This window comes from Hibiscus syriacus, unplaced genomic scaffold (assembly GCF_006381635.1).
Source record: "Hibiscus syriacus cultivar Baekdansim isolate YM2019G1 unplaced genomic scaffold, ASM638163v2 tig00001478_pilon, whole genome shotgun sequence".
In the NCBI taxonomy this organism is placed as follows: Eukaryota; Viridiplantae; Streptophyta; class Magnoliopsida; order Malvales; family Malvaceae; genus Hibiscus; species Hibiscus syriacus.
In genome coordinates, this window is record NW_024061874.1 from 1,411,167 (window position 1) to 1,425,695 (window position 14,529).

The following is a 14,529-nucleotide window of genomic DNA, read 5'->3' on the forward strand; positions in this document are numbered from 1 at the left end:
ACCTTAGGTTCTCAATATGCTATCATGGGCCAATAAACTTATTATACAGAATAATGAATGTTTACAGTCATCCGCTTACAGTATGGATATTGATGAAGTATACTTTGATTAGTTACATTTTGCATCTCATCTCATATGATCCTGACATTTCATTACATTACATTGCCTTATTGTTGCCTCACTAAGTCGATGACTTAGCGTGTGAGTGTTTCACACGTAGGATCCGAGGAAAATAGAAGAGACAGGTGAAGCAGCTTGACAGTATTACTCCTGCAACCATCAGATCAGAAGCAACTTAATCAGTAGGTCATTTTGTTATGTAAATGACAGTTGGCATGTAATTAAAGGGTTAAGTTGTGTATGCTCTGAATATTTTTGTAAACTCATATTACAGTATGTATATTATTGTATTTTCTTAATATAAGTTCAAATATTTTACTATTATTTATTAAGAGTTGTGTTTTAAAGTCAATGTAGTATCTCTGACTCATATCCGGGTCGGGTATGGGTTGGGGGTGTTACAGTTCAAGTGCGTGCTGTTCGGAGTCAGCCATTAAGCTCACACTATGGGCTGGCTGAACAAGTTGATCAAGTTGACAGCCCGACTACAGTAATGTGTAATGATTTTAATGCCATAATAAGAAATCCACATCATGGTGCCGATACATAAACTTCAATGGGGAGACATTCATCTGCAACTCCTTATGATATGTACCGAGGTAGGTCCACGAACAATCCGTATGGCAACATCACGTCCAGTTCGAGGTAAAGGCATTCATCTGCAAATTTCTTTGACCTTAATATAGAGATGCCATCGACGCAACAATCTATGTAGTTTCCATTTGACACGATGGCTTCAAGTTCTAGGGGGAGGCATTCGACTACGAGTTTTTTCGATCTCAATCCAGATATGCTTTCTAGTTCAAGGGGGAAGGCGTGTCAGTAGTAGGTTCTTCGACCTAAATGTGGAGAGCATGGAGGAACCATCATCTCCACCAGAAGAACTACTTCGTGAGCCTGGTGCGGATGGTGCTGAGACTGGACTATTCATTCACCCAGAATCACCACAATTCAACTCCGATGGTGATGATGATGTAGATGAAGTTCCAACAAATGTGGCACAAACTGACCCTCTAACACACATGTATGAAGCTGATTATGATGCAATTTATGGGCCATAAGTTGCGGAAATGCCTCATCTCGGTGACTATGGATATTACTCATCAATAAATAATGGTGAGTTATCTTTAGTCATGGGGTTTTCAAGCAAGGAAGAAGTGATGATGGCTATCAAAAATTACAATATCCGTAATTCTGTTCAGTCTAGAGTCGACCACTCCACAACCAAAAAATATGTATGCTACTGTGTCCGACGCGAAAACGGATGCAGTTGGATGGTTCGTGTATCGAAGAGGAAGAGGAAAAACAACAGATGGGAACTAACAATATGCAATGGTCCTCACACATGTTATGCTGGAGGGGTCAATCAAGATCATCCCAACTTGGACTCTGAAGTGATATGTTAAGCCATCATGCCCATGGTATAAGCAAGCTCTCATATAGCTGTTGCTGTGTTGATTTCAGCTATACAATAGCAGTATGGGTACACTGTCTCCTATAAAAAAGCTTGGTTGGCAAAACAAAATACCATTGTCAAACTTCATTGCGAATGAGATGCTTCTTACAACGAACTTCCAGGCTGGTTTAGGCTGGTACGGAGGTTGAATCCTGGGACAATTGTAGACTTCGAAACCTCATATGCATACCATAATGATCGAGTTCTCCGCGATCGATGCCAATTCTACCGGGTTTTTTGGACTTAGCCACAGTGCGTTAATACTGTCAAATACTACAAGCCTGTAGTCCAGATTTACGAGACTTTCTTGTATGGAAAATACTAGCAAGTTTTATTATTAGCAGTTGTCCAAGATGGCAATCGCAACATTCTTCCAGTTGCTTTTGCTCTTGTCGAAGGAGAAGATATAGATTCTTCAGCTTTTTCCTTCTAAATTTACGTGCATTTGTTATCACGAGGAAAAACATCTGTGTCATTTCAGATCGCGGAGCTAGGATCAAAGCAGCAATGGTGTCTTTGGGTCCAATGTGGCAACCACCCTTTGTCCAACATAGGTATTATCTCCGACACATTGCTACGAACTACCATGGAAGGTACAAGAAGAATGATGAGCGTCAATTAATTGTGCGCATGGGTAAGTGAAACTGACGTAGTTTGTTTTCTTTCAATCGTTTTAATTTTGAAAAGAAAGCAAGTTAGTAAGTTATACATTTTTTGATCAGGTTACGAACTACTTCCTTGAACGTTTGAATCAATGCTTCAAGATTTGTGGGCGAAGAACGAGGAAGGATACGATTACATCAGCCGCCTCATCGATAAAGAAATGTGGACGAACGCATATGATGGTGGATATCGATATGGGCACATGACGACCAACTTGGCAAAGGCAATCAATTCAACTTTAAAGGGTGCACGTCACTTACCAGTAGCTGCTTTGGTAAAGACTCCATATTTTCGTTTGGGGGCACTTTTTGCAAAGCTCGGGGTACAAGCTCAAATCTGGATGCAAGGCGGTCATGTCTATCACCCTAGATTAGTTGCATATCTACAGAAAAAAATTTCTTCATCAAATGGAATATCTGTAACAAGCTTCTCTAGAAGGCATGAAATGTTTCGTGTCACAGAGTTGCCGCGACCTCTTCAAGGGATTGAAGCTGTGTCGTTAAGAGTAAATCTAAGGGACAGAACGTGCGACTGCGGATTTTTTCAAGCTCTTAAGTATCCATGCTCTCATGTGATAGCAGCTTGCTCGTATACACGTCAAGACTATAATCATTTTGTGGATCCCGTATACCTACTATCTGAAGTTTTTAAGGTATACGAATTTGAGTTTCCCCCCATAGGTAATGACAAAGACCCTGATGAGGTTCAAGATTGGCTTCCAATTGTACAAAATCTGAGTTTATTGAGGGAGCGTGGTCGTCCAAAATCTAATCAAATTCATTACGATATGGATATTCTAGAAAGATCTAGACAAGACAGAAGATGTGGGCATTGTAGAAACCCAGGACACACTAGAAAAACATGTCCACTTCTGTTGCCATCAAGTAACAATTGATGAGGAAATGATGTATTTGTTTATCAAATGATAATTCTTGTACTTTGATTTGCATTTACTTCAAGTTAATGTCATTCGATAATAGCTGATGAAGATTAAAAAACAATACAATAATACGAGATTGGACGTTTGCGTTATATGTGATTATAATAAAAGAGATAATAAGTGACAAACTTAAGAAAATTATCAAACAATTTGGTATTTCAAAATAATTTTAAATACAACAAACTTACAATAAATATTAAATGGTAAATGATAACCAAATTAAAATAACTGATATTAAATGGTAATAAACAAAATTAACTGAAATACATTAAAAAAATAAAACAAATTTAACAAAATAAAGTAAGAATTAAATGAGAAATAATAAAAAAATTATAATTAAAAAGTCCAATAAACTAAATACAAATATAATAAAAAACAAAATCTATCGATGGTTGCGACGCGAATGTGTTCTGCAGGGCGGTGGCTGTCGGTCTCAAGGAGGATTTCTTCGTATCACTGGTTGTGACTTCTGTGAAGGTCCTGCTGGTGCAACTGAGGATGAACCGGATGCACCTGCTCTCCGTCCACGAGTCGGGGGACGATGGTGCTGTGTCGGTGAACGTCTCTGTCGACGTCGCGGAAAGTTCTACCCTCGTGCATCCTCGGGAAGCAGAAACGGATTGCCGTTACTGTTGAACCACTCGTAATAACCGTCAGCAAGAAGCCAATATCGATCCTCCCACAACACGACCCACGCATGATGCCTCACCAACCAATCTGTATCTATCTTGCCGCGTCTATCTGTGCTATGTAACTCGTCCATATTGCGAGGTGCTTCCGGAATTGGTTGAAAACAACCAAATTGTCGGAGCACGAGATCAGTGGAGTGCCACTCGACGGTCGTATAATAGATCAAGGGGACCTTCGCCATCCAAACATCTGATGGGCCCCTTAACTCAGGTGGGATCACCGCCCTCACATCATTAGTAGAATATGGCACCCATTCAAACTGAAACAAATATATATAATTTTTATCAAAATATTAATCTAATTATATAACTATAATCTAAAATCGATTTTTAAACAATAAAATTCATACCTGTGTGCCAGCCTTCTGATCGATTAACACCCTAATTTTTTCTAAATCATCAGATAGCTCCTGATGATTTTTCCTATCAGTAGACCACCTATTCAAGAAAAATAATTTCTTATTCACTGTATAAATATATTAATATAAAAAATCAGTTTTATAATTACCTCAGAAGTAGCGAAAATACGAATGGGTTCTTGACAACGGGACATAAAAAGGGCAATCGATACCATGCCCAAGACTGCAGTAGCAGGAGACATCCGTCGATAACATTACGCCTGTAGTCAATGGCTCGACACATCTCCCTGTACAAGCAAGCCAAAACTGCCGAGCCCTAACTGAGTGATCCGGCCAAATGAAAGTCGCCAAGATGTTGCAACCACATATAGTGAACTTGGTTGCACGATTTTTCCGGCATCAGCAACCCTCCTATCAACTGTAGTATGCATGCCCGTGCATACTGTTTAACTTCATCGTCAGACGCATCCTCGCTCAACTCCCAAAAATTATCATCTAACCAATTTAACGGTATCCGTCCACCGTTAAATTTTTTCGGGACACGTCCTAAACTAACCCGACACAAAGTATTCCAAGAACCAGAAGCTATCCCTGATATCACACCTCCATCCACCGGAAGCCCCAGGTGCATAGAAACATCCTCAAGCGTGATCGTGCACTCTCCGCACGGAAGATGGAATGTGTGGATCTCCGGCCTCCACCGCTCTACTAAGGCAGAAATAAGGTCTGGTTCTATCTTACAGTGACCATGATATCTACCTAGGTGACCGAATCCAGTCTCTACTAAATACGACATTACTCGAGTAGGTATAACTAACTTAAGGTTCCTAATAAAAGGATCTAATATACGGTCTCTCTCCTAAAAAATAAATAATTACACAAATTAATTTTTAAACTAATAATCATGCATTAAATAAATTAATTAATTAAATTAAAACGTTAAAATGTTACCGTATCAGCAAAGTGTCGAGATATATGATTTCCATCCAACCAAAGTAGATCGCCTTCCATTTTATATCTGTAAAAAAGTTAATTAAATAAAATATTAAGCAATTAAAATAATTAAATAAATTACTAAAAAATACTACATATAATAAAATATACCTTAATAATAGAATATAAGAGTATTTGAGAGAAGTTGAGAGGATTTGGTGTGATGAAAGTGATTGAGAATTGGGGTGTTTATAGGGAGGGATGGGTGTGAACGGGCGGGGGTAATTTTGTATTTAAGGGTATAGCATGGGGCAGGGCCTGCGCCTTTCTGACGCTTGTAAGAATCACAGGTAAGGCGCGGCTCCTGCGCCGCGCCATACCCTTAATTACCAACCTACCCTTGCCCGTTCACACGTGCATCCATGTCAGCATAAGGCGCGTCGTAGGGGGCACGCCTTACCCCACGTGGCGCCAAATCAGTGTGGTGTAGGGGGTGCGCCTGACTGCAAAGGGTGTTAGATCAGGAAATATAGTCTGATCGGTGCCTGATCAGGAATATTAAATTAAAAAGATGATTTTTTGGGAAAAATGCCATTTTTCCAATACTAATTTCTTTAACGAAAGCAATCTAGTTTAGTGAGATCATGTCAAGAAAAAAAGGTATCTAGCCTATCAACAAGGACCTTAGTAATGGCTCTATACACCATAGAACAACATAAAATTGGTCTAAAATCCTTTACTATACAAGGAATAGGACACTTAGGAACTAGGACCAGTATGGTAGCATTAAAATTAGGAAAAAGAGAAGAGGTATTAAAAAAGAACCTCACAGCGAAGGTGAAATTTGCACCCACAATGAACCATAGAGCTTTGAAAAATAGGGATGTGTATCCTTCTAGACCAAGTGCCTTTTCATTCCCTACTTAAAGATGAAAGCTCTAATCTCATCATTAGATATCTCTCAAACCAACTCTTCATTCTCAACATAGATTAAATACAACATGATATCCCTGAGTATCTCAATGTAACAACCCCTCACATTAGAGTTAGTAGAACCCATCAAATTTTTGAAGAACTAACTACTTTAGAAGACATGTCTTTAAAACTGTCTAACTTTTCCCCTTGCAATTTTGAAGATCTCTAATAGTATTCATCTTTCTTTTTACAACAATTGTAGAATGAAAGAATTTAGTACCCATATTCTTTTCCTTTAACCATTCTATTTTAGCCTTCTACTTATAAAATAGTTATAAAATTTTCTCCATATCAACAATCTTGCTACAAAGCTGAGCCTCACAATTAATACTTTTAAAATTCATATTAGCTGTAAGGTTAAGGACTTGCAGATCCTCCTCACACCTTCTCATAAAACTAACCTTATCTGAAATGACCTCATAATGTTGTTGATTAAGCTTTTTTCAAAATCAACTTTAACCTCTTTATTTTCTGAAAAAGCCTTTAAATAGGATTCCCCTAACATTCTCATGCCAAGACTCTTTCATGATACTAAGAAATTTAGGATGGAGATTCCAGAATTTAAAGAACTAAAATGGTTTCGGTTTTGTAGAAGAAGCATCATTCACTAACCAAACCATAACAAGAAAATGGTCAAATATTCTTAGGGCTGGGAATTCCACATGAGACTCAAGGAAGGTAGCAAACCAAGATGTATTAGCCAAGTACCTATCCAACTTCGTAGCAAGGTACCCTTCATCTTAATGATTTGATCAAGTAAAGAAAGGGTCATAGAATAGATGGTCCACCAGCGCCAAGTCCTTTAAACAATCCCTTAAATAATTTACATATGAGGAAGAGAAGCCCACACCAAAAAAATCTAAACTCTTCAAGGGATACAAGAATACACTGAAGTCCCCAAATAATCAAAGAAGAAAAAGTAGATAAACCAACATCCCTCAGTTGTTGCCATAAATTTCTTCCTATAATCCCATCACTAACCCCATACACAACAATGATAAAGATTCAATCTCTCCTAAAACAATCTTGAATTGAAATTGATTGGTCCTTAAACCCTTCACTCTAGTCTCCAAAAGATATAAAACATCAATATTTAACCCCTTCAACTTTCTCTTATCACTAATATATTTTTGGGGAGTATTAAACCCCCCCAATATTCCAAAAGCAAATATTCATGGGATAGATGATGATGAAGTAGACCCTCCTACACCCTTACCAAATCTTTTAGCTTTATTAACTTGATCAATCTTCTATGCTTTCATCTCATTCAACAAGTTAGTAACCCCAAGAGTAGTCACATTAAACTTTCTAACCTCATGGACATTATTTTCTTGATAAACATATACTAGCACTTCAAATTTACACCCAGAAAAAATAATTACCTCCCCCCTACCTTTAAATTTCTTCCTTTATGCTTTGCTTGTGACCTAGCCTAAGGGATTTGAAAAGGAGGACCAGTACTCTTATTCCCACTAGCATCATCCAAAGTCTCAACACTAGTAGGAAGGATCACATCCTTACATAAACTAGGATTAAGGAAATCAACTATATTCCCATCAAGAACCCCAATAAGACCAACCTTCCCTACTTCTCTAATGTTACCATCCTCATTACTTTTCCACCATAAATAGGACTTGCATCCTGTAGAGCAACACTCCTAGAATCTACCACTTGTACAAGCTTCCAAACTTTCCAATGATTCTCATTTTTATTAATATAAGTTTTCACAAACATAAGCAATTGACCCATTCCTAATCTTAACATAAATAGAGTGGGGAAATTAAAATTTATAGTGACTTTGATGCATACATTTGAATGTCTCGACGTAGTAGCAGTTTCTATGTAGAGCGTCTCACCAATAACACTAGCAATATAACTCCATCCCTTTTGTGCAATTAATGCAAGAGGTACTTCACATAGATGGACCTATATAGGGATACAATCCAAGCTAAACTCTATTTGTTTTCAATCCAAGATGCACTTGATTGACTGAAACAAACGAAAAGATTGTTACTAACTATAGTTTTTGTTATAGTTTTACTTGATTGTAGCAAAATTTGATTTTTTCTAATCTTATTAATCATTTGTTAAAGATTGTTCTTAAATATTAAACATTTTTAACTAGTGTTGTTATTTATATGTTTTCTCACTTGTTAGATATAGCTTTGATGCCTATATTTTTGAGGTTTTCATAAGCAATTATATGATATAACTCAGCCATTCCTTCTTAATATTTTATTTAATCGAATTGTTCTCTTAATTATGGTTAATATCATTTTCACTTTCTGATCTAAGGTTGAGGCACGCTTTAATAAACCCTAAAATAGGCTAAGGTAATGGCTATGAAAGAATGGATACATTTATGAATTGTATCTTGAATATACCAAGGAATAACCAATGCTATAAAGAGCATAGACTCAGTCTAACAAATTTATTCAAGGGGTGGTAGAAAAGGACTTGGACCCACTATCTATACAAGAGATTGGAACCAAAATCATCTAGGAAAAATAGAAAGGTTTGACGCCACAAGTGTTATCACTTGATAAGTCGATAAAGTCTTTAGAAAGAGTAAGTAAAACGAGATTAATTATCACAAGCATATTTGTTGAACAATAGTTAATTTTAAAATGAAATAGGCAAGCCTATTTATAATGAATGAAAGTAAAATATACCAAAATATACAAATGTATTCGACCATGTTTAGTTCATTTCCATAAAGTCATAAATAAATTACAGTATGCATGAATGAATGGAAGTGATGGTTTAGCCAATGATAAAGGGTGATGTATTGGCTGAATAGTGCTTATAACCTTTCATGTTGGGGCCAATCCTTGGGTGGTTACATTTCTTAGCCGAATTGGTAGAGATTCTTTCATTTTAGCGCCTAAATGGATGAACATGCAAAGCACATGTCTGGTTTGGCATATGGCGTGCATATAGGGTCTCTATAGAGCATAATATGTAGCCTCGACCATGTGATGATGTGTTGAAGTACTTGGGTAGCCTATAGGTGAGCTAGCTTCAAGGTAAGCTAGGTGAGTATCTTGTTAGCTAACTAGGTGAGCTATAGCTTGATGAACTCAAGCTAGCTAGTTATGGTCTTTTAAGCCCCTCATCTACCCTCCCAGTTACATCCAACTACCTTTAGTATACTTTTAGCAACTTTATTCCATATGGCTTCCTCAGTTGAGTTTAGCTCCATGGTAGCTTCCATTTGATCTCAATGAGCTACCATAGATGTTGTGAGCTTCCATTCTTTTCCAAATACTCTACCAAGATGCCATAGGATGTGTCTTCCCTTGATGTACCTATATAAATAAACAAACTAAGTTAAAATGAAGGAAATGAGCTAGAATGAATTAAAAAGCATGTTGACGTGAATGCATAGGCACTTGTGAGCTATGAATGCATGCCATGAGTTAAGTATATGTTGATGTAATATTAATGAGATAATATATAAGCCTTAGGAGCTGAATTAACATGTAATGAGCTAAGGAAATTAAGATTAATATGCTGCCATATTATAAATGCAATGGATTTCAACTAAATGAATGCAAAAGTAATGCAAAACAATAATAAACTAAGTAAACATGTGATATATCATTATGCAACATATAATATGACTAAGTAATATAATTTTCATATGAATGGATATGAACGATTAAGGAATAGATTAAGATAACATGCATAAATATATGACATATATATCAAGTATTCATGTAAATAAATAATGAAACAAAAGGAAAGAAGAATAAGAAGGAGTCCCTTTGATACAAGGCTTGGACGTTTGGAGTAGTTATCTTTTAGCCTAGCCATGTGTGTGTCGTCCCCCATTCTTGAAAGCGATTTGTCCTCAAATTAAAGGTAATCCAAAGGGTGTAAGATGTATAACTAACAAATTCATCATTCTTGCTTCGTTCTTCAAGATTGTTCAATGAACCGTTCTTCTCTTATTGTGTGCGAATACGTTTTGAAAGTATTCTTTCGGAAGAGATTTCTAGTAAAGGCCTCTCTTTGGAGCATTGTTTTACAAAATATACCTTTTTATAGAAATCTTCTTCTAGAATTTCCTTCCTCAAAGGCAATGCCTCATCTTTTGAATCCTTAAAAGTGAAAAGAGATGATGGTTGAATTGAAAAATGATATACCTCTTTTAACACTCCTTGATGTTGTTTTGAAACATCATCTTCTTTTGATAATGGTTGTGTCGTTTTCTCTAAAGGTTGTATAGTATCCTCCAAGTGTGATGTTTCTTTGAAACAATACATCTCTTTACTGGGAAATAATTTACGATTGGTGAATAGATTAATCTTGATCGATTCATCGCCAATAGCCATCGGTTTCTTCCTTAATAATTCATTACTTTTTTTCATGTGAAGCTAGTCGTTCTGGACTTGCTTTGGTGTCAACGGTTTTAATATGATCTTCCTACACTTATGTTTGAATGAATATTGATTGGTGTAGCAGTCATGGACAATCCTCCAATCATATTGCTAAGGTTTCCTAAGTAATATGTGACTTGCATGCATAGGAACAACATCTTAAAGTACTTCATCTTTATAATTTCCTATTAAGAAAGGAACAAGTACCTGCTTGGTGGCATTTAATTCCCCTTCTTCATTAAGCCATTGTAACTTGTAGGACTTAGATATTTTAATGCCTTCAGTTCCAATTTATCCACCATGATCGTACTTGCAACATTTGTACAGTTTCCACCATCAATAATCATAAAACAAAACTTATCATTTTCCTTACACTGAGTATGGAAGATTTTTCTCATTGTTTCTCTTCTATAGCTATTTGAATATTTAGTGTCCTCTTGATTATTAGAAGTTCTCCATGGCCAGCTTATATTTCTTCATCGTTGTCTTCACTGTCTTCTACAACTTCATCATAAACATTGTTATCTTCTTGATCTGAAGTTACCTCACCATTGTCCAAGAGTAGCATGGCCTTCGTGTTAGGGCATTGGTTGGCAACATGTCCCCTGCCTAAACATTTAAAGTATTTGATGTCTCTGGAATGTTCAGAACATGAAACTTGTTTTTTCTTATCATCCATGTTGGTTGGGTTGGTGTTGACCTTCATAGAATCAATTTACTTTGTTGGTAATGGTGTTGCTTCCTAGAAGGGTTGCATTTATTCCACCTTGATGTTGAAGGGTTTCCAAGTCTATTTGCTATTCTTCTCCTTAATTGCCTCTCGATTTTGTTTGTAACTTGTACCATTTCATTAATTTAAAAATAATATTACAATTCAACTAAGTTCGAAATGTCTGGATTCAAACCTGAAAGTAATCTTGCCATAATAGCCTCCCGTTCTTCATCAATATTAGCACGGATCATTGCAATCTCCATTTCCTTATAGTAATCTTCAACACTCCGATTGCCATGTTTAAGATTTTACAACTTGTGAAATAAATCATGATGGTAATGAATAGATACAAACCTTTTGCGAAGTATTGCTTTCATCTCAACCCAAGTGTTGATTGGGCATTCTCCGTTCCTTATTCTTGAATTCACCAATTGATCCCCCAAATTAGTGCATAATCAAAAAATTTCATGGAAACCATACTTACTTTTTTGTGCTCCATGTAGTTGTGGCATCCAAAAATATGTTCTATTTTGGTCTCCCAATCTAAATATGCTTCTAGATTCATTTTACCTTGAAATAGAGGGATAATAACATGGATTTTGTTGAGATTATCATCTTATAAGGGACGAACTCTTTGGTTCCTTTGAGAAATTTGTGACACTTGGTCTTCTTCATTATCTTGTTTTGGCTCTTCATCACGTCTAGCCTGATTGTGCCTCCTTGGAATAGTATTTCCTCATGACTCTTCAATTCTGTCTATTCTTTCATAAATAGGCTCAAGTTCAAGCCTTAAGAGTCTGAGAATTTCTCTCATTATCGCTTGAGCATGAAGATTTGGAACATCCCCTTGACGTTCATCATTAGAGTATCAAGACATGGTTAGTGAAAATAAATATTGAAATGAGATTATAGGACCTTACCAAATGATTCAGTCACAAAGCCTCACAAATCCACTCCAAAGAAACTAGAATGTCACACATTACTCGTGTTTGCACTCTAGGACTTGAAATGGCTTTTGCATATCCTCTATTGTTCTCACTGCTCTCTTTGCCTTTTTTCACTCAATCCTCTTTAAGAAAAGTCTTTAAATGACTTACTCAAGACTTTCAAGTAGATTAACTTAATGTACATCACTACAAAGTATGGTTAGGTATGGAAAGCAAAATATAATGTAAAGGATAGTTTAGAAATAGAAAGGGAAAAAAAGAAAGAGTTACCCACTGTTCAAGTGCTCATAACTCCACCAATTTACCACAATCAAGTCTTCAAAAAACCTTGACTCTAATGATAGAGATGAAGAAAAAAACTTTGTAATCTTTCAATTTAATGTACCTCTTTTTGATTTATTCTTCGAACTTCCTTTTTGTTTTTCTTTTGATTTTTAAGCCAACGCTTCTTTTTGATTATTTTTGTCTAAGACTTCACTTGTTGATGTTGTTGCTTCTTCAACCTTTTGCTATGATTACCATATGATGTAAGGTTGAGGCACGCTTTAATGGATTCTGAAATAGAGACAACTTAATTTTAGGATCTAGAAAGTAAAGAAGCACATGCATCAAGTGAATGGCTTCAAATAGAATGGTTAAGGTAAGTAATTTGTAAGGTTTTAAGGTAGGTTTGGGGAAGATGGTTAATTATTTGAGAGAATAACCTCAGTGGCTGAAAATGCCTTATAATATACGATTTTAACCAACTTTTTTTGGATTTGCCAAAATGACCAACAAATTCGCAATGCGAACTCCAATTTCGCAACCCAGTTTCCAATTTCGCAACACGAATCTGTAAATCGCAACATAGAAGTCAAATTCGCAACGCGATAGTCAAATTCACAATGCGGTAGTTAAATTCGCAACGCGAATTTGTAAATCGCAACACAAAAGTCAAATTCCCAACACGATAGTCAAATTTGCAACACAAAAGTCAATTTCGCAACGTGAAATTTCAAATTCGCAACTAGATTTTCGCTAAATCGTAACTTATTCTATCTCCATCTATCACTCTCTCCGGTGACATCCGTTCCTATATCCAACGCCATCCTTCCCCATCTCTAATTATTTTTACATAATTTTATTTCTATATAGTTTTTCAAAGATTTCTCTCCCAAATTATCAACTATCAACTTAATAAAGGTATGTTTTTCTCTAAGTTAGTGATGATATCTAGTTTATAGCTCGTTTGTTTAGTAAATTAATTTACAATTTGTAGAATGAAATCCTCTAATGTTGATCATGTTTTGGATAGATTTGTGTTTTGGGGTTTGGGGAATTCATGGTGTTTTACAATATGTGCCTTTACCATGAAAGGTAAGTTTATTTGTTAACCGACAATGAGATGTTGAACGATTCATTGCTTACATTAGTGTTTCGCAAGAAGATGATGTTACATTATATGTTGTTGAACCTAGAAGTAGTGAAGTTGGGTCAGTAGCGGGTAGAAATCAACTAAGTTCTTCAACCCCAGTTTATGGTGCTCACAATGTACAACGTTGTTATCAACCTCAAAATTTAATGGTTCCACCACAATTCATCACCAAGAAAATTTTGTTTCACCACATTTCCAATACCAAACACAATATCAAACACAATCTCAAAACCCACAACCTTTTCCTAATCCAAATCCCAATCAACTTTCAGCACCAAATTTCGGTTTTCGTATTTACCAGTTAGACGATTATGAGCCAACAGAAAAAATTGTGAGTACTAGTCAGTATTCAAAATTTGATCTTGGTCAATACCCGGACTTTGATCTTGGTAAATACTCGGATTTTGATGATGTGATGGAAGAAGAAACAGAACTTGCATGTAATGATTTTGATATTGGTCAATACCTGAATTTTAATGATGAAACAGCCACTGCCGAGGAAGATGTTGTTGATGATAATGAGGAGAAAGTTACAACCGTGAATGAACATGTTGAACATCTATTCTGTAATTCATATAACCCTGAAAAAGAAAAAGAAGAACAAGAAGTCCCCGAAGAAAAGAAAAAGAAGAAAATGCCACGAGAGTATAACTGGAATATGCCAGAAATACTTCATATACCGGAAGAAGAGTTGGTAAAGATAGTAGTTGATTGTTACACAAAAGTTATTCGTATCAAGAAAGATGATTGTTTTGATACAAAGGAAGACTTGAAGATAGCTTTGTATACGAAATGTGTGGAAGATGGCTATCAACTAAAAGTTAACAAATCAAGCAAAGATCGTTTCGAAACAAGGTGTATGATTGACAAAAACTATACGTGGCGTATGATTGTAAAGAGGATAAAAGATTGCGAAATGTTTCAAGTTAGGACTTTTAT